Source organism: Cupressus sempervirens, chromosome 8 (assembly GCF_028749045.1).
Source record: "Cupressus sempervirens isolate cs-2001-9-10 chromosome 8, ASM2874904v1, whole genome shotgun sequence".
NCBI classification, from domain to species: domain Eukaryota; kingdom Viridiplantae; phylum Streptophyta; class Pinopsida; order Cupressales; family Cupressaceae; genus Cupressus; species Cupressus sempervirens.
This window is the reverse complement of record NC_143125.1, coordinates 121,493,110-121,518,254: the sequence shown is the minus strand read 5'-3', so window position 1 is coordinate 121,518,254 and position 25,145 is coordinate 121,493,110. Positions and strand designations below refer to the sequence as shown.

Here is a 25,145-nt window from a genome sequence, read left to right as displayed (position 1 = left end):
TACTGATTGTTATAGTTGAGATTCTTGTGTATGAGACTCTTGACCTAACCATTATTTTGGTCATTGATCAATTATCCTTGATTATTTACTAGTTGCCATGATGGAATTGAGATGTGGATTTATTCTTGATGATGTCATGTTGTGACATGTTTGACTCAACCATTTTTGGAGTCTTCGATTAGTTTGATTGAGATATATATATTTTGGTTATTGAGAACCATTGGATATTTGATTATCAGTGATACTTTAGTTGCCAATAGAGAGCTGTTGTGTTCATGATTTTCTATGGATGTTTGCTCATGCAGATTTGATGATTTTATGGATTATCTTTTGTGATTTTGAGAGTTATGAGTCCATGAGCATTAGGGTAGGATATCTGCATGTAGTGATGGGAAGTGGCTTGAAATGGGGGGGGGCGAGGCCCTAAGAGGCTGCCAGGGTAACTCATTGTAAGTTGGATTAATAAGTGATAACATTCACACCTAATACTAACTGAATGAACCTAAAAATATAAGTGTTTTATTCTCTCCCATTCCTTGAGCGCTTGTACAAGCTAGGATGGGAGTAGTGAGACGCATGGTTGCGACCTTGCATTCTGTAGTATGCCTTGTCAGTATGAGAGGATACTAGTGGCCGCATGAAATCAGTATGGACCCATGGAGTTTAGCTAACTGCCAGGGTAACTTGTACGTGATAATTGTGATGACACTTTCACGCTTGCATAGTAGGTTCCTACATGTCATTGTGTGCCTCTGGAGATTAGATGTCAGATTTTGTGTTAGGAACCTTTGAGTTAGTATACTTTTAGGATTCCTAGACTTATAAAGATATGTGCTATGTGATTTTGATAGCTTGTTTGGGACTTGAGATTATCTCCTTAGCACGGTGGGAGTGGACCACATAGGTACCACGCAGTCTTGTGGTAATGTATTTTTCACTCTTATCATTTTGAGATTCATTGAGACATCATGGTTGATGCGTCCTTCATGATGGTGGATGTGTATCCTTTTTCATTGATGATTAGCATATGTTAGATGATGTTATCTTATGCTTTTATTTGCATGTTAGATTACTTCTACATATGATGTATTTATTGGGAGTGACATTCCTACTATGTTAGTATCGATGATCTCTTTGATGATTTGGAATGTTACGTATGAAGGGATGGCTAGGATCCATGATGGTCTAATGATGCTATTAATGGTTGGGAGGAACCATGCACTTAGTTTATTATGTTTGATCTTTATGATGGATGTATATGTCTTCTATGATGCCGTATCATATGATTATCTCTACTTTGATTTATCATGGATTAGAATAGGATGATGTACCTTATTCTATATATGTATATTCTTTGTGCCTATCATACCCTGTGACATGTACAGTGGAGGATTGTGCATTCTGGAATGTAATTTAGAAAGGACATTTGTATATTGGATGTATCATTATTATTTCATGTGGATGATGTACTAGATGGATTCATGCATGTAATTCAACGTTAAGGGATCTTAAAGAATGTAATCTATTATTTATGTTATGCTTAATTTTAGATGAACATTGCTATTGCTTCTGTTATTGTGCATAAGTTATATGTGATGTTTACTTCTATGGAAAAAAAAAAAATGCTACTAAACTTAGTGAAAACTCTAGGTTAATTCTTTGGATCCCTTGGCAGGGCATTACAGCTAGGGATGAACAAACATAAGAAGCACTAGTACAAGTAGAGCCTAAGAAGCAAAAGGCCAAGGCGCAACCCGTGGCAAAGAATATGGTAAAGAAGAGTGCTAAGCCTAGCCCAACAAATCCAATAGTACCAAAAACTAGGGCAAGCACATGAACCACCAAACAAAAGGCCAAGGAGAATGCCAAAGAGAAGACAAAGGATACTAAACAAAATGGTGCAGTGTAGAAGAAACAAAGAAGGAAATAAATTGCACAACTAGAATTTGATGATGAAAAGACAAAATCAAAGGACACAAGCTAGTTTAGAGTGGTAAGTTATCCAACAAAATCTGATCTTGAAAATATTTGTGAAAATGGTAGAAATAATGCATATATGACCAGTTTGAAAAGTTTAAATTTTGAAAAACTTGGTAGAGAAGAGAAGAATTTGATTTAAGAATCAACACACTAGTACATTTGGGCTCATTTTTGACCTAAATTTTGACCAAACATCAACCAAATTCGACCAAAACATTGGTTGAAAATTTGACCAATATGTTGGTCAAAAACTTTTGAAATTGCTAGCACATTTGTTGCCAAGCATTGGTCAAAATTTCAACCAATGCTTGGTAGAAAACTGCATGGCATTGGTCAAAATTTTGACCAATGCTTGGTAGAAAACTGCAGGGCCTTGGTCAAAATTTTGACCAATGCTTGGTAGAAAACTACTGGGAATTGGTCAAAATTTTGACCAATGCTTGGTAGAAAACTATTAGGCATTGGTCAAAATTTTGACCAATGTTTGGTAAATTTTTTTTTGAGGCTCACAGTTATTGAGGTCCACTTTAGGAATGGCCCTTCCTATGAAATTTCCATCTAAAACCTTTCTAATGAGATAATGTGTTATGAAATCTTCATCAGTGGGATGGAACATGAATCCAGGAGGTAGTTGTGTGAAACACCAAAGTAAAAAACTTGCTCACATTGGCTTGGAAGAACATAGGGCTCATCTCCCACTGACTCAAATGACCTTTTATTAATTATAGTAAATCGACTATCGTGTTCAATAACAATCCTATCAGGATCATTTTGATTCAGTCGTAAGCTAAACCATTTGACAACAAATAGAACTATTTTGAATGAATTAAAATCACACTCAAGTATATCATCCAAAATGCCATAGTATCAATTTTAAGATTATTGAGGATGTATGTCAATTCTAGATGAAATATTGGTGACCGCAAAGACAACACTTATCTTGGAATCACACGTTTTCTTCATTTCATCTAACTTTTTTGTGCAAAATTTATAGCCATGGTAGTACATAGCTTTGTGGTGTTTGACCTGCAATTATTCAAACATGTCAAGAATCTTCTCATTGATCTATGAGTTGATATTAAACTTATGTCTCATGATTAATAATCTTATGCATACCTTTGTATCTCTTAAACCATATATTAGATCAAGTACCATTGGTGTAACATTGGGATCTCCATTACAAAGAGCTTCTTTAAGCAATGATGCAACACCATCCCATGTTAATGAGCAACCATTTTCTTGAGACTGTTCAATCCATATTGTCATCCAATAAAGATTGTTTGCAATATACAAGTGTAGTGCATCCCACTCATGACCAACTATAAAGAAGAAAATTACACCAGTTAGAAACAACTTATATATATTGATGATGGATAAGAATTGCTAAATTACAAAAAAAAACTTATAATTACCTCTCACCCTCAATCTACCTTTCCCTGTTAGGTACTCCCCTTTGAATTTGTCATTATAGTTGGGATCTGAAATGCGATCTACATGGATACCTACTACAAACTTTGGAAGATATTCATTGATATACACCATGGTTTAGTATATCATATATCCCTCTATCATAGAACCCTCAGGATGTGCCCTTTTTCGAACCAAGCCCTTCATAAATTTCAAGTGCCTCTCAACCATCCATATTGATCTAGCTTGTACAGGTCCACACAATTCAATCTCCTCAACTTGATGTACGAGGTAGTGTTCTCCTAAAAGAGATTCAACATGCAAAAACACATAAAGGAGATTTCAAATAAAATTATACAATAGATTTCAAATAAAAAGCTACAAATCTAAGAAAAAACACTCTTCTAACCTCATGTATTTTCTAAGATCATATATAACTTATTTAATACTATTGTCAAACTGTTGTGGAAGGGATAGAGGTAGGATGAACTACAATCATTAAAAAATGATCATTTCAATATATTATTAAATAATGCAATTGGTACTACATTCAATCTTACAAATATACTGTAAATAGAAAACATGACTTACCTTGAGGAAGGTATTCCAATCATGTGTTTTCAACCCTGGTCCAAAATCACCTTTCTTTGATAGAAGAGTGCTTATATTTACAGGAAATCCTATTGGAAATTTTGTTTTTTTAATGACTTCTTTTAATGCATCACTTTGTTTCTCTGTTAATAACCAAGCGAGGGCACTTGTATTTATGCAGTCTCCATTCCTATTTGATTCAATGAGAACTTTTAGTGCATGATTGGATTCATGAATGTCATTACAAATTTTAGCAATTTTTTCTCTATCATGCCTTCCATCCAACATTTTCCATAGTGTCTTTGTTACATTCTTTCCAATATGCATAACATCAAACAAATGCATGATTGGGAGATCCTTGTAGTATGGTAACCTACTAAATTGAGTAGGATAACTTTTCATTCCTCTAGGAAGTTGGTCATTGATGCCTTGACAACCTTCACGAGCATCAATTGCAACATTAGTAAATATAAGACAATATCAAAATACAAATTGTAAACTTCGGACGACAAATTAGACATTACCTCGACAATTTAGTTGATCGTATTCCAACTTCCATAAAAGAGGTGTCATTCTTCATGGCCTTGATGATGTCTCTTCTTTCCCATTGAAAAGATGCTTTTTGGAAATTCGATACCTATGATTATTGTGGAGAAAGTGTCTAAACTCATCAAACACCTACTTTCCTAAACTTTTCGAATGACGAAATTTCATCTTCAAAGCACAAACTGGACATGCAAATTTTCCCTTTGTCTAAAGACCTAAAAGATCATGTAAGCATTTGATAGTAATGCTTAAGCACTATAACAGACCAAAAATATGTGATCTTAACAATATAACATACCACAAAAATGAGTTAGCCTAGGGGCATCATGTATTGTCTATACAAGTATTGCATGGAATTGAAATTGTCGATGTCCTATCAGTCTAGAGATGTCATACATAGTGATGCCATTCCATAACTTCAACAACTCGTCAATTAGGGGTTCAATATACACGTTCATATATTTAACTTGGTATTTACCTAACAATTGAATGAACATAAACATTATGTAATTATTATAACCATTTTCATGCACTATTTGTAAATTAATTTAGATAACTATAAAATAAAATAAAAACTTGGCACAATAATTGACAACATTATGTGCTTCCTCTTTATGGATATCCAAGGAGGAATGTCATTGTTAATAACAAAAATAGGCCATACTAAGTAAACAGATCTTATATCTCCATATGGATTGACACTATCCACCGCCAATGAAAGTTTCAGATTATGAGGTTTTTCTTTAAAGTGTGACCATGTTTCTTCTATCTCTTTAAATGCAAAACCATCAGCAAGCATTCAAATAATGTCATCCTAACTTATATTGCATGCATGGTAATCCATAAATTGTGCCAAGCTAGCACACCTGAATAACCGTTGAAGACCTGGAATAATGGGAATGTACCGAAGAACCTTGTGAGGAACTTTTTTTGTTATTTAATCTGACTGATATCTACTAACATGACCATCAAGGCATTTTGTTGCAAAGTCATGTTGTTTGTGATATAGAATGTGATTATTGGGACATGCATGTATTGTCTGATACTTCATTCCAATCTGATCCATAATGTTAGATAATTCTTGGTACAAATGAGGAAAAATGTTTGATGGTGGTAACAAAAACTCACTAATCAACCTACAAAAATAAATATGCATTGTTAATAAAATGAATAGTAATTGTATGCTAACATTGAAGATGAAAAAATTGACACACCTTAGCATACGTGACATTGCTACATTGGATATACTATTCATAACCTTTAAGTTCACCAACAACACTATAGCCAACAGTAGAGTTGTTTGGGAGCCTTCGTATAAGGGCTCGTGTGCCTTCTCAAGTAAAGGTATATCAAGACCATCTTCATCATTATTATGAGATTCGCTAGTACCATCATTGTGAGCCTCTTGATCACCTACTCCAATACCATCTTCTTCAATCATGTCCCCTGACACATTATCATCTTCTTCCATGGGAGTGTTATCCTCTTTAAGCCCTCACACTTTTTGCAAGGACAATAACATTTATTAGGTTTTCTTCATAACTGAGCCCACAATGCAGCCATTGTCTCATTATTTTGTTTTGAGTTCATATTGTTAGGCCTGGTCTTTCTCATTCAATGTAAGTCTAGGCCTCTTATGTTTAATGGGTTTTGGAGTTCAAATTTTCTTATGGTGGAGACAAAGACACAATCAACAAGTTTTCTTACTTGGAAAAGATCTTATAGGAGACAAATGCTCATGCCTTAACTTTGGTCCCAATGAATTTTCTTTCAACACTTTGAGGTTATCAATTCCATAACAATCCACCATGTTGGACTAATCCTTACCACAACCGGAAGATTTTTTTTTTAGGTTGCCCTTTACCTCTCTTGATAGTCTCAAAGCTTGATTGTGGCACTTGAGAATTGCTTGGGGCAGACTTTAGTTACAAAATCCTCTGAATTAGTTCAAATGAATCTATATAGAGGAAATTCCCATATTTTCTCTTATTAATAAATACAGTGTAAATTTTTTTTTTACAAAATCAAATACTTTCTCTCCTAATGCAATAATGTTTGGATTTTCTCTTGTTAAACATGCTAAACAAAAAGTTGTGATAGAATCAAAATATTGAGCACTAATTTCAGAGTTTCTTCATCATGAACCCTCAAATATGATTTGATTTAAAAAAACATAGACACTCAATCCAGTAATTTCACGGGAGCTTAGGAGTTCAAGAGAGGAACAAGAACAGAAGCTTCATGAGACTATGGTGAAAAAAACTAGAGAATGGGACAAATCAAAATGTGAGCTTGATTCTAGAATAGTAGAACCGGAGCAGGTGCTAAATGAGACAGAAGCAAGAAGTAATATAGCATCCACATCTCTTCAAGAAAATTTAAATGCATTATCTAATTTGCAAGAAGCCAGAAACTAAGTTGAGTTTGAGGCTAAAGTTCTTCAAACTAAACTTGAGATGTTAGAAAGTGAGAATGTTGGCCTCACATATAAAATTCATGTGCTTAACAAAGAACTGGGTATAACAATTGATGGAAGGGATATTAGTAAGAAATCTACCCAGGCTGCTAGCAAGCAGCAAATAGAAATAGTCAAGAAAGTTACCAAGTTAGAGGCTGAGTGTTAGAGGCTAAGAGGTCTACTTAAAAAATGTTTACCAGGGCCTACTACACTGGCTCAAATGAATCTTGAAGTAGATATTGCTAAAAGGGAGTCTGGGGATTACAAATTGAGGAAGTTACTTAGTAAGGGTGTTGGTTCACCACGTTCTTTAGTAGAGACATTAAATGATAGACACAAAGAACATTCTCAGAAAGCAACTGAATACCATACAGGAAAAGTGCCAACAATAGAAGAAGAGAACAAGATGCTAAAAGATGCTCTCTCAAAGTAAAATGGTAAGCTTAAGGCTTCTAGAGTCCTATGTACTAGAACAACTACCAAACTCTCCACTGTTAAACAACAATTGGAATCTTTGAAGTGAAGGCAAGGAAAACCTACACTTGAGTTGCATTTGGAAGGATCAAGAAATGAAAGCACAAGCAATCCACCAAGCTTGTCTTCCATTTCTGAGGACACGAATGATGGTGACCCTAGTGCATAGTCATGGGCTTTAGCACTAATTGCAGAGCTGGATCATATCAAAATAGAAAAGGTCATTGGCAAAGCTAAGAAGCTCAGTGATGTGTCCCAGGTAGATTTAATGGATGATTTCCTTGAGATGAAGAGATTGGCTTCCATGGATTCAACCAGATTGGATTAGGCAGGAAATTTAGATGAAATAATTGACAAGAATGTTTTAGGAAGTTTTGATATTTCATCTAATCAAGAACATAGAGCTTTCTTAGAAGAAGCTCTTGCACAAAAAGAATCAAAGCTTCAAACTGTCAATTAGGAATGCTCTAAGTTGTTAAAAAAAATTAACCATTTACACTAAAATCTAATTGTTTTGCAAGCTAGAAAAACTTAGAATGAATCTGCCTTAGTTAGTCTCAAAGGAAAGCATGATATGATCCTTGCTATTCATGCTGAGGGTGTAGACCTACACAAAATACTAGATGAGGTCAAATATGCCATGGCAATAGATGTTGAAAGTACTAGAGATTCTCAGACACATATCTAGTCTTCTATGAAAGCTAACTTCACTTCTCATTCTGATACTGGGATTAGAATTAGTTCTATTGATGTAGAGTTTGCAACTGCTATTATCAGCATCGTTAATTTCTTACAATCTATAGCCCAAGACCCTGAAAAGACTCAAAAATTTAAATCATCAGATACTGATAAACTAGTTTTTAGAATTTAGGAGTTTTCTCAGTTAGTGGATTACTTTTTGTAGTGTAAAGAAAAAATTACAGAGTTAATTGTTGAACTCATATCTTTGTTATCTCAATTTAGGAAAATGTTTGCTCTTGGTTTCAGTGAAATCTTCCAAAATGAAGTCATAGATTTTGGCAACCAATTGCCCAACCTGATGCAGTCTAGTTTTCTTCATAATTTGATAAGTATAGATAATTTCATAAGACAAGAAAGTGATCAAGCTCTTTCAGGAGAAGAAAATACTAATAGCCTACACTTTCAACTAGCTGGTGGAAATTTATACATAATTAGGAAGCTTAAAAACATTCAAGTAGAAAAAACATCTTTGGAATCTGAGTTGAAGGCCCAAGTAAGCAGAATTGGAGAGTTAGAAGAGGAGCTTATGTGCTTCAAGAGTGAGAATGCAAATCTAGAAATAGTCTTGGCTGCAACTAAAGAGGATCTTGGACACACACAATATTAGATTATTGAGTTAAAAGAGGAGCTCATACATCTTAAGAGTGAGGATGCTAATCTGGAAGGAGTCTTCACTATAACAAAAGAGAAGCTTGATCACACCTAGCATCAAGTTACAGAGTTGGAGGAACAACTTATACATTTGAAGAGTGACAATGCTAATCTAAAAGGTAGTCCTAGTTGTAACTAAAGAGAAACTTGAACATACAAAAAGTCAACTTACTAAATTAGAACAAATGCTAGCAAACTTGCAAATGTAGCTTGAATCTACTAAGGAATCAAAGTAGTTATTAGAGAATGAACTAGCAGCCATGATTTCATATAAATCAAATATTAAATCTCAATTCAAGGCAACAAAAACTGAGATGAAAGCGTTGCCTAAAAAAGTGGATGCTTTGGAGCTAGAACTTCAGGAGGAGCACATGCCATGCAAAGATGCCATTACCAAGTGCGAGGTTTTAGAGGAGCAGTTACAAAGGTTTGTGAAATGCTTCAATCCTATTTCAAATATAGTAGATTGATGTATATTTTAATTTCCTAAGATATGTTGAGTTCTATCTAATTTTTTTATGACTTCTTCAGCATGCATGTATTCAGTTTCAGACCTAGGGTTTCTGAACTAATGTGAAGATGTTTAATTGGATACCAGGAAGGAAATTTTTTTTGAGTATTCCTAAAGTTTTGTATAAGAGGAATAAATTAGAAAGAGACTAGTATTAACTAGCCTGCTTGGAACCCCTCATATTTAATCTATGTTCTTTTCTTATTTGCTAAATATACAAATCAAAAGTATGCATATATTACTAATTTGTGCTTGCTTTCTATTTATTCTCCATGCTAACCAATGTAAAGTTGATGGTTGAAGTACACTGATGTTTTCTATTTTATCACCACAATGATATTTAAACTATAAGATTTAGCATGAAGATCTTCTTGGCATGAAGCCATGTTTTCCTATCTTGTTTATGTAGAAGCAGATTCCACGATAATAAATGTCCAAGAATGTATCATGAATAATTGACATGACTTAAATACAGGTAAGTCTACCAAATCTTCACAATCCATGTTAAATGCTGATTTGTTTTTGGGATAAATTGTGTGACAGTTTTTAGCATCAATGTTTCGGATCATACTACATGATCCATCATCAGGATATAAGAGAGTAACAGTGATAGATCATGTAGAATGATCCAAAATATTGATACTAAAAACTGTCACAAAATCGATCCAAGAAACAAATTAAAATTTGAGTATAGTTTCCTTGAAATGAGGTAGAACTATCCAAAAGGGACTATATACACTGAGAAAAATATGGTAGTTTTGTGATATGGATATCTAATACAAACAATTTTTTTTCCTTTTAATATAGAGAGATAGATCTATAAAGGAAACCACACGCTTCATTTGAGCATGAAGGATTCCATACACTTAAATTAACTTGAAGGATTTGGATGTTGGTGATTTCATTTAGTTCATGGTTATCTTGGAGATTAAAAATTAAAAATCATTTATAGACTAGTGAAGAAATGAGCACGAATATGTATACTGATTTGAATAGAGACCTTTTTGGCTCATGAAGAAGTTCCTGATCCTCCATCCTTTTTTCCTTCTTAAGAATGTTTTTGGTTAGAGTAAATTAGATGTGCAAATGTATTTTTAATCATAGCTTTTTCCTATCACTTATTCTACCAAAATGTTTCCTTGGAACAATTTTTTTTGATGAGCCACAAGAAAATTTGAGGCACCATATAGCCATTACAAATCAAATTCTTAGGATACAATAAATTCATCCCATATTCATGGCTTAAACAAGCATTTTTGAAATGAGTTGTATTAGAATATATGGTAATTCCTGAAACAACTACATTTGGAGAGTGTCTAAAAATACAGGTAACTGCACATAAGTTTAAACCCTAGTAAAAGGAGAATGGAGAAATACCAATTTGGCACCAGCCAAGCAATGTTGTAAATTTAGACCTCTTCTCCAATCTGTCATTATTTTCTTCTTGTGCCATTTATAGAAAACAATGCAAACATTATCAGAAAGGGCATTGTGGTGGATGACTTGACCAAACAAAATAGAAAGCAATGAGTCATGGCTTGCTGCCTGGCTATGAACCAACTTACACTTCACCTAGGTGCTCACTCATGTGGTAAGTAGATCTGTGGCAAGCCCTTCCTGGGGGTAAAGCTCAAGGAATCCTAGAAGTCGGCATAAATAGGTGCATTAGGAAATGCATTACCTGTGAATGAGTGAAATTTTTTCTTGTTAACCCGTGAATGAATACAATTTTTTTTTTTTTTGTTATAATGTTGAGTTGGTCAAAATTCAACTTAAGAATACATAGGTTGGTCAAAATTTTGACCAAATTGACCAAATTTTTTTTATTTTTGACCAACACAGGAATGAAAAGGAAAAAGAAGAAGGAATTATAGCTTTGGTCAAAAATTTTGGTAGAAAAACAAGTGCAAATGTACTAGTGTTAGCTTTTCCCCACTCTTTTAACTTGTCATTGTCGAACACCACCCATGGAATCCAAATAAAGGAACCTCCCAAAATCTGTGTGAGGAGAGAGGGAAAGAAAATTTCAATCCACAGAGCATTTTTATTCTTAGAGAAATCATTGGCCCAAGCATTGAATGAGGATTCAAGTGTTACACAAAAGAAAATAATGCAGAAGAAAACCCTTACACAGCTCTAGCTCCTTTGCACACTCAAACATCAATGAAATCAAAATGTTTTTTCATGTTGAAGTTAAGCCTGTGTTGGTCAAAATTTTGACCAACATGGGCTTAGATTTTTAAAAAGAGGATTTTTTCCTTCTCCAATCTGACCAACATAAACCTTTTTAATTGATGGTCAAAAATTTTGGTCTAAAAATAAGGTCAAATGTAGTAGTGATATATGCAATGATGTCTAAATTCAAGAACACCCCACTTGAATTATATAACACTATGCCAAAGGAACTATATGAAATTGTTAAAAAAAAGTGGCATTATTATTTAAATCTAGAAAAACAAACTAGAGAATCCATATCAACCTAGGTTATGTCAAAATTGTCAAAAGGGAATATTTTCATGGGCAACAAGAAATATGGTGGAAGGTTTGCACCAAAATATAGGGCATTCAACATTCTTTAGAATAATATTGAAGATGTGAAGAAATCCACTCAAATGTGGAAATTGATTTATGGATTGACAACTGTCAAACAAGGAGAAGAAGATCCCTTTGAAGGCAAAAATAATGGAGATGATAATGATGACAAGGAGGATGATAAAGAAAAGAATAATACTGAGGAGGAGATACAAAAGAAAGATGAAAATATGGCTATAGTTGAAAAGCAGTAGGAAGAACAGAGTGTGCACACAAATGCCAAGTATGAGCCCTTTTCATGACACTAGTACACCTGTAGAAACCATAACTATTAAGGATTTTCCTAATAGTTTAGCTTAGAACATCAATCCTTTAACTGTAGAAGATCTGAAGAAGGTTCTTGACCAATCTACACTACAAGAAAGATTATGTGAATGTCCAGTATTGGTTAGTGTTGATGAACTTTAGAATGTAGTAGCTAACATCATAAGGGATAAGGTGAATACCCAAGAACCACCTCTGTCATCCCTTCAGGTACTAATGCTCAACCCTTGATTCAAACAATTGAAGAAACCTCTATCAAGGTTGACAAAAGTATCAAAGACGACATAGTTGAGTAGGGGCAGATTGCCAAAGAAAAAGAAAAGGAGACAACAACAGAGCAAATAGGACATCGGTTGTTGCAACACAACCACAAGGTGCAAGTCCAATCATTGTGATTAACCAAAGTAGATATGAAGAGAGCAAGGATGCACTAAGAGAAAAGGAGCAAGAAGTAATAAAAGCATTGGTAACATTACCAACATCAAGAAATCCTACAAAAATCCTTTAGAAGCCGAGCAAAAAAATTGTACCACTACAGATTTCAGCACCAAGTTCAAGCTTTACAAGATTTGACAAGGTAACTCACTATGGTGATGTAACCTTAGATGAAGAGATGATTATTCCTAAGTTTGATTATACAATAATGACAATAGAGGAAATAGGAATACTAAAAAAAGCTTTGGAAAATAAGAAGCACCAAGAAGTGCTTAGAAAGGAATTTAGGCAAAATCAAGCATTACAGGATATCAAGGAAATCTTCTTAGATGCATTCGGCTTGCCTACACTTGAAGAAACAAAGTCTCTGTTGGAACAATAGTCAAAAATTGTTGAAAAGGTAAATAATGAAGATACTGAAACAACTACAAAAGTTCTTGAGTGCTCAAAAAATAAATTCCAAAGTAAAGTGAATGAGAAAATAGCAAGTGAGATAGCACTTACTCAAGTTGCATTGTCTACAAAGGTTGAGGATATGAAGAAGATACTTGAGAAAATTTTCTCATTGTACACTAAACTATGTGACCCCACATTCTTCACTCAAGAAATAAGACATAGAATTCTAAGTTTGGAGAGAACTCTCAATGTATCAGGTATGCAACTACCACAAAACCCAACTCAAAGTGAGAATCATTTTCACACATTGCTTCAATCACAGAGTTAATTAGCTATGCTAACAAAAAAAGAGGCTAATATAAGAGACAAGTTGACAAAAATTCATGCCTCCCTCACCCCACATATGGAGATAGTCCATAAAGAGCTAGGATATACAGAGACACTGTTGAAGAAAGATCCTCATCTTTCAACATTAGATGGATTAGTTCACCTAGTAGTCGAGTTAGCAACTCAAGTAACTAGATGTTGCATGTGACAAATGGGATGTAGCTTTGAAGATAATTATGGAATTCCACAAATCCTTTTTGGAAAAATACATGACATAAGTGTCAAAAAGGGTGAGATAAAAGAATATAAAAAGGAGGAGATGAAAGAGAAAGGGGGAATTAAAGAGTAAAGGGGAGATAAACCAAAGGGGGAGAGTAATGAAAAAGAGAAAGGAATATGCATAAAGAAAAGGAAGAAGCATGAACAAAGGGGGAGCTAATTAGTTTTTAACCCCTATGATATACAATGTAGAAACAAAAAAAGAGTAGAACATATATTAGCTAAAGACAAAGCATCAATTACAAACACATAGAAGGCAAAGAGTATTAGTCAACAAAGACAAATCTACTCAAAATGGAGAATAAATTTTGGATATAAAATAGGCATATTAACTCATGGGGAGTTATAAATTTTGAGGTATATAGGTTATTGCAAAATTTTGAAGTTTTGTATAAGTGGAGTTGTGAATCTATTATACTTAAGAAGATTAGATTGATCATGTACAATTAAGTGTTTTTGACACTCATGTTAAAGGGGGAGATTGTTGATCTTAGATTGGTTTTGATAATTGAGTGTCAACACACTTAAGTCATTTACTTAGTTCATGCCAAACTAATAATGCATGTTGAGTATAATATGTAAATACAAGAACATGCTAAGTTGCAATGAGTACCGAGTCACTTATGTGCTGAGTCACTCAAGTGTCAAATAAATAGACTATGCCGAGTGATTTAGGAGCTGAGTAAACCATTGATGTTAAGTAGTTTAGGTGTTGAGTCAGAAACAAAATTACAGTAAGTGCCGAGCATCAGTAACTTCAAGTGCCAAGTAACATAGATTTGACATATTTATTTGTAAAGACAAACAACCATGTAAACCATTTTCAAGTTGACATAAGGTTGGATTTCAATTGTTTAAAGATAAGGACAAATCTATTTGTAGAATCCCTATGTATTTACATGTAGCCAATCAAAAAATAGGAAGGATTAAGTGGTAAAAAAAATGAATCTCAACCATATATTCATACCTAATCCTAAGCCACCAAAGTCTTTATAAGGCAAATGAAGCCCCAAAAATAATAGGGAATTTGAGAGTGTGAAAGAGATCATATTATAGGAGGTAACAAGGGGTGAATGATTGAATTTGTTTATAGAGAATTCAAGGTGACTTAATAGTGAGAGTGAATTGCAAAATCAATTTGAGGAGAATAAGGAACAAAAGGATGTAACATTGTTAAATTAGATCCAAGAGGATCAATAAGGACACTGTACAGATTTGATCTTTAATCAAGCAACTAGAGCCAATCAGAAGATCTATGCTAAAACATCCTAATAGGTGATTTTGGTTAAATCTCCTAGGTGAAGTAGTTCTAATATGCTATTGTAAATCCTTTAACATGGTGACATTCCAAGTGGATGCTTTGAAGTCCTTTAACTAGGTACACTTCTAATAAGGTTTTGAAATCCTCTAATAAGGTGGGACTTAATAGTCTTTGTAAGCCTCTAACAAGGTAGGCCTTTTACAGGGCAAATCATGATTCATGGTCAAATCATTGTAACCTTAACTAGCTGCACTTTATTGCTATAGTAGTGAAGATTTGTGGGTGTCATCCCTACCCCAATTTTACCTTCTCATTTGGAGGGTTTTTGGGTAATCATATCTAGTGTTAAGTGTGTGTTCAATTACTTACATATTTTAGATGCATTTACTTTTCATGTTATATTCAGTTCATATATTACATGCATCTAATGAATCATGAAAGTTTTAATAGCTAAAGTTTGAACTTCTAATTCACCCCCCCCCTTCTCAGAAGTATGTTTCCCATTTGTAATTCTAATAGTAAGGGCATCCTTTTAACTCTTAAATGCAAAGGGAAATAGATGATTATAAGTTTGATTTTAGAAAATCCCCAAATATGCAATAATAAGAACAAGTTGATCCTGTAGCTAATCAATGCCATATCTATTGGGTAGTTCTATAAATCACAAACATACATCTATGATACCAGTACATATTCCATATATCAAGATATTAGATCTATCCTATCACTTTGCAAATCAGACATTAGTATTCGTAAAGATCTCATTCTCATGAAATATCCTTCTTAAATAACCAACAACCCAGTCAAATACATCAAGCATTTACTCGGATCTTTGTTCCAACAACAAAACATATGAGACATACATCCTTAAGGGGATGCAAAATAGGTCTATGTTATTCATCCCTAAACTGCAAAACATTGTTGCAAAGCATCTCTCATCTTTCTACAACTAAAATCATATAGGAATCTCATCATTGTTATGTAACAAAGTTGAAAATATCTCCTCTAACTGATGAGAAACCCTATCTCTGAAAAAAAACTTCACATATGCATTTGAAATGTTGATAAGTCCTTCATTAAACTAACTTGTAGGTGAGAAAATAAATCCCTAACTACATTCTTATAGTCTCTGGTATTCATTTAGTTCACCATCTTGCTAGATATGAAATTTTAACCACAATGCCTAAATTAGGTTGAAAACTGAGTACCTAATAAAAAAATCCTAAATAACTTGAACTAGTGGCTTACTGTGTAGAAACAGACCACAAATGTGAAAATTTTTCTCTATCTTAGTTCCAATGATATATAATAGTGCTATGTTGGTATATCAAGAATGCCCAGAGGGTTAAATTGAAATCCATGCCCTTGGATTGGGTTCATAGGTTTGCATTTACTTGTAAGTATTTAATCTTTCCTAAAGTCCAAACTTTAGGTTATAATACTTATTTATTTAAAAGACCTACTACATGGGATTTTGAGGAAAATAATAAAAAAATTGAAACTTTACATTTTGAAACTTTTCCCTCACTTTCCATCTGGGTCAACCTAGGTTTGATCATGCTATGACACATGTCACCTTCTAATTTGCATGTTCCTACCCCATCACTTATTCTGTCAGTACTTTTCTCACTTGGTCACCATGTGTCACCACTCGATTGGTGCTTAGTCTAACACATCTGCTTGGGCTTTCTACCACGTAACAACCTCTGATTGGGTTGCTATGTCACCATACTTTATCAATGCACATCTTTCTTTGATAACATAGTGAAAGTCATTTGATCTACCATGTGGCACAATTTGGTGCACTTTATCTTCTCAATGCCATATCACCACTTGGATTCCATGTGTCATAGTGCAATTGGGTCACCATGTCACCAACCGCACCAACACTTTGCCATGTTATCATGACATAATGACATTGTAACTTATGACACCTCCATCCATGTCACTACCTTATCATCTACCTCATAATATATGCCATATCACTGACCCCTACCATGTGGTAGCTTTTCACTATGTTGCTATGAGATCTTAGGTTCACCATGTCACTAGTGACATAGCAATGTCGCAACACCTGTCTAAACTTGCCACATCACTGTCTTAGTTTCTATGTCCATTGTGGAAACCTCTGCCACATTTCATTCTATAAATCATTTGATTACTACCACTAGTCAAATCCTAGTTGAATGTTAGGCCATGTCATCATTTTGGTCTACATGTGTTTAGTCAAAGTTTCTCTAAGGTCGAATCCAACTCACCCTGGGCCCCTTGTGAGGAGTGATTTGGCTTATAAAAACCAATGTCTTTAAGAAAGCCTTAAAAGTGAGTGTTTGGAAATAAAAACACTAAAGGAGGACCTAACGCAAGTGATGTGGCACTAAATCCCTAATTTATAGTTGATGTGCCCTGCTAAAAAAAAATGTGGCTCCTTCTTTGGCTGCAAATACCACTTTCCTTGCAACATCAAAAATGATTATAGAGTCAATGAAGGAAGTTTTTACACTCATGAATCCTTGGTCTTCTTTGTAAAAAAATCCATTTGAAGCATGTGGGACACATCCAATAGATGCACAACTACAAGCTTCAACATGTGTCCTTGGTTACAAAATGTGATCTCCTCAATTCGAGTGATACAAATTTCCATTCAGATGCCTTCAAAACTCCACTTTGAGACTCTTCTCCACCTTTTACACACCTTAGACATTCCATTCCTTATAAGGAACATCACCTGACTGGACAAAATGGAGGGCATTTGAGAAGTAAATTTGGGCATGCCGATTAGCTAAGTTATACCTTACACACGAGTGATTGTTCTAAGACTTTCTCTAAACACATTGATTACCATAATGTAGGGAAATCAGAGCAATGCATTCATCGCACAACCCATCCTTCTCGTACCTTCCTTTGACTACAACTAAGACAAAACCTTGCTACTCTTGCAGGTTTTTATAGCCTCTTGCACATGGCTTCTTTTGAATAGTCATCTCCCTCTGATCTTCCCGTGTCCTGGCTTTACTCCTAGACTGTAGGTAGCTTGAACTAGTGTAGGTCCAACTTGAATAGTGAGAAGAAAAGTCCTAGATGGTCTCCAACATTTTCTCCTCCCGACTCCATCTCAAAACTCTCCAACATCCCTGGTTACACTAGGTTTCTTAATACTCATAGTCCAAAAAATGTATAGCCATAATTTCACCAAGAAGGACATGATCTTGCTTGTACACGAGTTCCCAAAGATAACATACAATAACACTTTTGATATATTCCACACATGGAAATTTAAAATAAAATAAAATCAAATGTAGAGGAAAAGGCAATTTCACCTTGCATTTTGAATGATTTTCATGCACTGCAAACCCCAAACAATGTTTTGTTCCAATGCTGATTGTAAGCACCGTGGCCTTTACCATTTTTAACTTTCAACTCTTGATTTTCCTTTTGCCTCAATTAACATATGTGCCTCTAGACATATAATGTAATTCCCTCATTGTGTTGAAAACTATTGCTATAGTTGACTATGACAACAATGAGCTTTTAGAAGCTATCTCAACATTGACAACAAGAGTCATGGATATTCCCCTTTTGATTTTTTGCTTTGTAGAAAAATTGTGTTTATTTTGATTTAATATTCTCTTTATTAAAAAGAAACCATAGATTTCTCACTTTAGAAACATTGACTAGGACTTGGTGTCATAAAAACAACCTATTGGATTTGCATCACTATGTAAACATCCTAAAATGAAGTGGCGACTAAGATTATTAGAACATTACTTGAGTGCCTTCTACTCCTCAAATCCATTTAGTTGGGCCCCAAGGTGGGCCTGACTAAAAAATTTCATTTTAAAACACCTGATCTCTCAAACTAGCCTATTGAGCATATGGTATTGATCAAAATCAAATTTGACCACTAAAATACCATTTAAAACTCAATTTACCATTTTTTGCAAATTGTAACTTTCACACCAAGGGGTCCACTAAATGGCTTTAAAAATTGATGGAAACACCTAACTGGGCCTTGGGATCTTACACCCTAATTCTCTGGTGTAAATTCTCTTACCCTATTAGATCTCATGTCATGAAAAATTTGGGGTCAAAAGATATTGACCGTCAAATTTGCCTCCTCAGAATTGCTTGCAATCAGACATGTCAGAAAAAAAAAAAAATGCATTTGGTTTTGGCTTCAGAAACAAGTCAAACTAATGCTCGAGGCCATGAAAACTAGGGCACTTGTTCACTATAATAAGGAGAGTATAAATATATGATTTGGGCTCATGATGAATAAGTGGGTGCATTTGGAAAGTGGTCAAAGTGGGCTACTTAGATTTCTAGAACTAGGAATAGTAGCAGAAAATTGATTTTTTCAAACAGAATGGACTTGAGAAAGTGTGTAGATGGATTTGTCAAGACTTGGAAACTAGCACACTTAAAGAATTTTCAAAGTATAACATAATGGTACATCCCATTTGGTCTCACCTATCATGGATTTAGAGTTATGACATCCTAAATAAGGGGTATTGATCAATCTGTACTTCTTGATACCAGTAAAACTTTAGAAATTGCATATGGAATCACATTCAAAAATTGATCAAATAGATTCATCAAGAGCTCAAATGTGAAATATAGCAAGTGTTTAACCTCTTGAATGTAATGAAAATTGAATTTTCTCATCTTTCTCAACTAGTTCAAAGCTATAACTAGTCAAACAAGGCCTCCTAGAATTTTGAACAATTTACATTAGCATGACAACATACAAAACCAACTTTGAGGGATTCAAAACCTAGTCAAAACATGTCTAAACTACTTGAAATCTGAAACATAGGTTATCTAATATGCATACTAAACAGTCCCAAAGTAGTGAGTCATGAAATATGACTGGGTGTGAGATATGCAAAAGAAAACTAGGCTACATGTTGCTATTTGACACTTGAGCAAAAATGTAGATTTAAACATTGCTCAAAATGGAACTTTACAAAATGGCTCAAAATGACAATTTATCTTCATAGAACACATGGATATTTTGAATGAAAGGTTTTAGAAGCATTAAAAACCTCTTAGGCCTCAAAAGGATAGCTAGGTACATATGGATTAAATGTGCACTAAGGGCTCAAAAGCTTGGAATAGTACTCAAATTGGGAAGGCAATTTTGAGTCCCAACACGATGCAAGATTGTCAATAGCCCAAGGATGAACCTACATTAGACACTAAAGGTTTCAAAACAAGATGTTCCATAAGGACTTACTATCATCTAAAGAAATTCAAAACATAAATCTGTGAGGCCTCACCTTGACCCATCGTAGTTTAGTTGATACTTTATTATTTTGATACTCAGGACTCGATATGTCAGGACATTATTTGATGCACTTAACATTATTATGCTATTTTATGATGTGTGATGCTTTACTTCAGTTATCTAATTTCATCATTTAATGCTTTAGGAACATGTATAATGATGAAGTAAATGAATGCAGAACTAACACTTTGATTATGCAATTTTAATGGTCGAAAATATGAGTAGAATGAGATAAACAATTGACTATTAGAAAAATGGATGTTTTAAATTTACATGATTTTCCTGATATGAAATTTACATATATGCATGTGATTTCTTGAACTACTGATGTGTGCAATTAGTGTGTAGGATATTTAACCGGTAAATCTAATGGAAAGATGGAACTGTACCCCTTGCCAAATTGTGCTAATTTGCATGGTATTCCTGGTAAGGTTGTTATATAGTCTTAAAATTCTCCTAGATTTTTTTTGGGTTCTATTAAGTCTTTAAGGCCTAAAAAAATTAAATTTATGTACACTATGGGTAAAGGTATGAGTTGGGAGTACTTTCCACACTATTAGTCTCCTTGGTTGACTTTTAGGGTCACTCAAAAACCTTACTTTTGGTTGATTGCAAAAATTGATTTGTCTCCCCCATGAGTTGGTGACTCAAACTCCACCTTGGGGTTACCTAAAGTCTAGTTGAGTTAGGGTCATATTTTGAGACATTTTGGAGAAGTTTTGGGGTTGTTACCCAATCTCTAGTTTTAGAGAGAAGTGGAAGATTGAAGGAAAGGGAGGATAAGCTCTTCTCAACTTGTCATTTTACCATAAGTTTTTGTGAAGGTAGGGTTCTTCACTCTTTTGATCTTATTTCTTCTTATTCTTCATGCTTGATTTATGCATAAGGCTTTGTGATGATCTTTGTATTGCTTCTATGTGTGTGTTGAGGGTGTTTTGGGAGGGATCTTAACTTGTTCTTGGATGTCATTCTTATGCTTTGCTTGAAGTTTTGAGGGGATTTCATGGGGATTGTTTTGGCATTACTCACCCTTGGATAGGGGAGAAGTGGTCAAGTATGGGGGAAGGACCATAGTTGTACCTCAATAGTGTAGAGTCTCCTTTCATGGTGAGAAGAGAGAAAGAGGGTAGGGTGTATGGGCCCCTACTTGTCATCCCATACCTTGTATGAAAATTTGAATTTTTGAAGAAGGGAAGGAATGAATACCCTTGTTATATTGGCCCCGAAAGGGCATTGTAGAAGAATGAAAGTTCTTGAATTTTAGCCTCGAAAGGGCTATATTATAGTATGGTGATTGACATCTCCTATTGAGAAAATCCACCTCCCCCCCCTATTTTGGTTCAATGTTGAACCTATTGTGCAAAATCAGGTTGGGAATGATGCTTGAATTGTTCGAGTTAGTTCTTGTCTTTCCCATGGTTCCCTTGATGCATTGAAGACATTGGAAAAGATCTCTTGTGAAATCCCTAGAAGATAATTCAATTGAATTGTAACATTGTGTAAAAATGTATTTAAACTTTGATGTATTTGGCAAGGAGGTCAGGTTTTCTTACTGGTTCTTTCTCAATGGAGCCTTGAACCAGGTTGATTAATAGAGAGAAAAGATTTGGAAAACCTACTTGCATTGCTCTTATGTGTTTTAAATTTATGCATATGTGTGTGGAAAAATTATATTAAAGGATAATGTTATCGAGTTATGAATTCTCAAGTTTTCAATATGTTAAGGAAAGGTAATTAGATACATTGAATTTTTTGATTCAATGTTATATGCATTAGGAGAAAGTAAATAATCCTAAATTGAGGAAAACAAATTTTCCACCTTCTTTGATAAACTATGTAAGTAGCAAAACCAATTAGACACAAATAATAATAATAATAATAATATATATATATATATATATACCTCATTGTATTAGAAAAAAAGGATTATGACACAAAAATATAGATATATATTTACATACCTCCTTGTTAAAAGTAAACACTTTTGGGAATTCAACAAAATGAAAAGAAAATAAAACTACACTTCAAAAAAAAGAGGGGAAACAAAAAAAAATGCATCTACAAGAGCATTTTGCTCTCTGGATTTTGTATGAGCATGTGATTTTCAATTCTATTTGATGATAGAGAATATTCTCTCTTTGTTCCTCTTTAAAAAAAATCATTGTATAATTCTATTAAATTATAAAAATCTAAAAATAAAATAAAATTAGAAATTAAAAAAAAAAAGAAGTGATAATATCCTAGTCTCAACAATAAAACTTTATTTCATTTACTACCCTAAATCCTATTTGCAACACTCCACCCACAAGCTACCTTTGCCTAGGCATAGCATTGAGAAAATAAAGCCATCATTGATGAGGCTGATGTCATTCTCCTTGCCCTCCTATCTGGTCACGCTATGCATTTAATGGAGGATAAAATCTCTTTTACTTTTAAATTGCTAGTATGTTTGGATGTTTGTTAACCCTGATCTCCTTAGGGGCAGGTGAAGGTCCCTTCCACTTGGACTCGTACATGAGAGATAACACCCCCCTCTGCCCTCATATCTCTGCCTTGTGATACGCCTGGCACCATGATGGATATGCGCAGAGAGTTGGAGTATAAGTTTTTTTTTAGAAATTAAATAGCATTGATTGTTTTGCATTGACTTGGGTTTCTTGTATTGGACAACCATACTCTATCTAGTACTTGTCTTTGTAAAATTCTTCACCCTCACCCATTAACATCATCTAGTTGATGTTTCTTGTCTTGCATGTGGAGGGAACGGTACCTACACATGGTAGGCCTAGTCAATGCTTAGACTATGTTTTCTCCCATCTTGGTTTGCATGAGGAGAGTTGGGAACCTTTGTGGCTTGACTTGGAGTTAAGGTTTTATGTGAAATTGAGATCCTTTTTTTTTGACATAGACTTTAAAATTGCTCCTTGATTACCTCTCCTTGCTGCCAGTGTACTTGTCTAATTTGTGTTGAGTAGGGTGGCATGGGAATGCGCATGGTCTAGGGAGAAGGTAGGCAAGAGGGCCAAGTGGCTAGGGTAGGTTAGAGGTGTTTGGTATAGTTTAGAGTTTAAGGGAGATTAGATAGGGTAGTGTTTTTTAGGTGTGTGTTAGTGTAGTTTATACTTTTTATTAAAGTTTTAAAGTTTTAGAGTTAGTTACATTAAACTAGTTTAAGTTTAAATATTAGCTTAGTTCTTATATATAGTTTCTTTTCAATTTAATTTAGATTAATGTTTAGTGATTTAATTGTTATTAGTACTTTGTTCCTTATAGAGTTGTTGTTAGTATTAGTATAAGTTAATATAGGGTTATAATATTAGTGTATTAAATAATAAATTGTGAGAGAAAGGTCTATGCTATTTATTTATTTATTTGTATTTAGTTGCATTTTTTTTTTTTTAATTGTTACAAATGTGTTTATTTTAAATAGATCATAGATTTAAAGAGATTAGAATTTTTTTTTGAATGATGATTAATTATTGTCTAGGCAATTATATTACATATTATATAGTAATTCGCTCATTGATTTTGTGCTTCAAGATAATTAAGACTTAATCCTCTTTTAGATCGTTATTCGAATAATTGCAATATATGGGTCATTAATATTTTTCTTATTAGATATTTTGTTGATCAATGTTATTATGACTTAAATCAATTGTAAAATATGTGTGCTAGTAAGATTAGTCTATTGTTCTAATAATGTAATATTTTAAAAGGTAATGAAAGATAATGATGTGTTAGGTCTTTTAATTAATTCAAGTTAGTTGGTTTAATTTAATTAAGTGATTCAACAATGAACATTTAAGATTAACAATCTTTTCCTTCATGATGTTTATCAACTGAGTTGTAATCCCTAGTTTTGATAGGTAAACATATTGTCGACTTGTAATGTTCCCATGTTGTAACTAAATTTAATCATATCGAATTGGATGAATTTAATTAAAAAAATAAAAAATAAAATTTTTTGGTGTGTTTTTGTCCTAATTTTGGGCATGAAAAAATCCCATGCACATTCTTAATTCAAAAATCCTCTTCATCAGTCATCCTAGAAGTTTGTCCAAACTTACTACTACAACCAAATGTATCATCAGAAATATCAACTCTTCTCTTTCTACTGCAAGTACTATGATCAAATGAATCATAATTTTTGCAAGCCTTCATTTGAGTAGAAAATTTATTTCTTCTTCCTCTACTCTTAATCACAAGATCAGATAATTGTCTTTGAATAGTAGGAACCTCAACCATAAATTTTTCTATCTTCAAATTGAAAGTCTTAAAAATACTTAAAGTTCTCACTACAAAATTTGGGGTCAAATTGCAATGGCAATTTGCGATGACCCTTACAATGCTCTGAAATTGTAATGGTAATTTGTGACAACCCTTACAATTTGTGATGGTAATTTGTGGATTTTCATGTTTTTTTTGCAATTGTCCTTGACATCATCACAATATTGATGTTTGCATTAAAATTGCGATGCATGTGTGAGTATAAACACAAAAAAAAAAGAAAACACAAAATAAATCACTCCCCAATTATTTTGATTGATTATGGAGAGATATGCACAAAAGAGGGTGGAGATCTTTGAATGAGGGTGGAGGGCTCCAAATGAGGGTGGAGTGATCTAAATGTTGGTGGAGATTTCATTTCAATTCCCTTGTGATCAATGCATTTTGTTGCCACACCCTTATGATCTTTGCATTTGATTTTTGTTCCCTTGGTGTAGATTAGTAGAGATTGAGGATTTCCCTTGTAATCATTGCATTTCATTTCCATGCCCTTGTGATCTTTACATTTCATTGTCATGCCCTTGCTCTGTGATTTTGTTTCCATATCGTGCCCTTGTGATCTCTGTACCCTTGTTTTGCGGTTTTCTTCAAGGGGAGAAGAGGTACCTATGTAAATGTTATTTTCTTTTCCTTCTAAACATGTATCTCTTTACATTCC

General features: G+C 33.9%; 1 pseudogene; it reads left to right on the top strand.

The window, feature by feature from the left end:
- LOC149541883 (filament-like plant protein 4) overlaps positions 1 to 8,804 on the top strand; it is a 105,766-nt pseudogene extending 96,962 nt beyond the window's left edge.
- The last annotated feature ends 16,341 nt before the right edge of the window (positions 8,805 to 25,145 follow it).